The sequence below is a fragment of the Triticum aestivum genome, chromosome 3A (assembly GCF_018294505.1).
Source record: "Triticum aestivum cultivar Chinese Spring chromosome 3A, IWGSC CS RefSeq v2.1, whole genome shotgun sequence".
In the NCBI taxonomy this organism is placed as follows: Eukaryota; Viridiplantae; Streptophyta; class Magnoliopsida; order Poales; family Poaceae; genus Triticum; species Triticum aestivum.
The window spans coordinates 288,977,696-288,980,539 of NC_057800.1; positions in this window are offsets into that span (position 1 = coordinate 288,977,696).

Below are 2,844 nucleotides of genomic sequence, written 5' to 3' on the forward strand. Positions count from 1 at the left end.
TTTGGCGTGAACATGTGTATTACCATGACCGAGATTCAATGAACCATTCACATAGGGTGCATGACCATGAAAGGTATTATTCATGTAAACAGAATAACCATTATTCTCTAACTTAAATGAATAACCGTATTGCAATGAACATGATCTAATCATATTCATGCTCAATGTAGACACCTGATAACATTTATCAGGTTCAATACTAATCTCGAAGGTAGATGGAGCGTGCGATGGTGATCTCATCAACTTTGGAAACACTTCCAACACACATCGTCACCTCGCCCTTAGCCAGTCTCCGTTTCGTCCGTAGCTTTTGCTTCAAGTCACCAATAATAGCAACTGAACCGGTATCCAATACCCAGGTGCTACCAGGAGTACTAGTGAGGTACACATTAATAACACGTATATACTTTGTTGAAGTTGCCAGCCTTCTTACCTACCATGCATTTGGGGTAATTCCGCTACCAGTGACCGTTCCATTTACAATAGAAGCATTTAGTCTCGGGTTTGGGTTCAACCTTGGGTTCCTTCACAGGAGCAGCAACTGGTTTGCCATCCTTGAAGTTTCCCTTCTAGCCCTTTTCGAAACCAGTGGTCTTGTTAAACCATCAACACTTGATGCTCCTTCTTGATTTCTACCTTTTGCGGTCTTAAGCACCACGAACAGCTCCGGGATCAACTCCATCCCTTGCATGTCATAGTTCATCACGAAGATCTAGTAGCTTAGTGATAGTGGCTAGAGAACTCTATCAATCACTATCTTATCTGGAAGTTTAACTCCCACTTGATTTAAGTGATTGTAGCACCCAGACATTCAGAGCACATGCTCACTAGCTGAGCTATTCTCCTCCATCTTGTTGGCAAAAGAAATTGTCAGAGGTCTCACACCTCTCAACACGGGCATGAGCCTGAAATCCCAATTTCAGCTCTTGGAACATCTCATATGTCTTATGGCATTCAAAATGTCATTGGAATCCCGATTCTAAGTCGTAAAGTATGGTGCACTAAACTATCAAGTAGTCATCAGGATGTGTCTGTCAGGTGTTCACAACATCCACAGACGACGTTGTAGGGGTTTGCACATCGAGCGGTGCATCAAAGACGTAAGCCTTCTGTGTAGCAGTGAGGACAATCCTCGGACTACGGACCCAGTCCGCATCATTGCTTACAATATCTTTCAACTTAGTCTTTCTCTAGGAACGTATTAAAACAGGGAGCTACAACGTGAGCTATTTATCTACAACATATTTGCAAAGACAATTTAGACTATGTTCATGATAATTAAGTTCATCTAATCAAATTATTTAATGAACTCCCACTCAGATAGACATCCCTCTAGTCATCTAAGTGAAACATGATCCGAGTCAACTAGGCCGTGTCCGATCATCACGTGAGACGGATGTAACACCCCGGATATGACTTACCCAATATGTACTCCAACTCTTGCCGTTTCCGGCATTAAGTTATTTTATTTTCTCGGGTTCGGGTTTTTGTCTCCGTGTTTTGTTATCGTTGTCATGCATCTCATATCATGTCATCATGTGCATTGCATTTGCATACATGTTCATCTCATGCATCCGAGCATTTTCCCCGTTGTCCGTTTTGCATTCCGGCGCTTCGTTCTCCTCCGGTGGTCATTTCTACCTTTCTTTCATGTGTGGGGATTGAACATTTCCGGATTGGACCGAGACTTGCCAAGCGGCCTTGGTTTACTACTGGTAGACCGCCTGTCAAGTTTCGTACCATTTGGACTTCGTTTGATACTCCAACGGTTAACCGAGGGACTGAAAAGGCCTCGTGTGTGTTGCAGCCCAACACCCCTTCAAGTTGGCCCAAAACCCACCAAAACCCTCTCCATCATCTAGAGCGTTCGATCACGATTGCGTCGCCAAAAACCGCACCTCATTTGGACTCTCCTAGATCCCTCTACCTCTATATACAGACCCCCTCCTCCAAATTCGCGGATCCCCTCTCCAAAACCCTAGATCCAAATCGTCTCCGCCGCATCGGACATTGTCCGTCCGATCGGACGTGTCCGCCCAACCCGCGAGCCGCCACGTGGGCAGCCGCGCCCATATCGTCGCCTCCTCCCGCCGCCGGCCCGCGAGGCCCAGGCCGGGCCCTCCCGTCGCCCTACCGGGACCGAGCTGCCCACCGCCCGCGCCGCCCCTCTCCTTCATCTCCGGCCACCCAGCGCCACCGCACCGCCATCGCCGGCGACCACGTCTCCGGCGAGCCGCCCCGCCTCACCTTGTCAAGCGCGCCCGCGCCGCCCGAAGCTCCTCGCCGCGGTCGCCGCCTCCGCCGCCCCACGCCGCGGCCACCTCCCTCGTCCTCTCTGGCCAACGCGCCACCTCAGCTCCAGTGTACAGCTCCTCTCCAGCGAACCTCGGGCCGCGTGCCACCGAACCCTAGATCTGGAGGTCCAAATTTTCTTCTAAGTCCCCGTTTTTCCAGATTCAAATGCCCTTTTTCATCATGCTATATCTCCGCATCCGTAGCTCCGTTTTTGGCATATAGCATATTAAAATGTTCGTCTCAGAGAGCACATCATTTCATCTCATTGCATCATTTTCATTTGAGTTCACCTTGATGCCCGAAATGTTGTTAGAAGAGTGCTATTTGAGTTAATTGTCAGATCTGCTGCTCCAATTGAATATTTGTCATTTTTGCCATGATTATTGTGTGCATGATATGCCCATGAGCTCTACATATGTTTTGTTAAGGGTTTTGCCATCTTTCCAAAGGTGCAACCCATGTATTTTTGTGATGTGTGTGGTGACTAGCACAAGCTTGCAAAGTGAGGCATTTGCTAATGCTGATTTCAGGGACTTAGCATTTCCACTA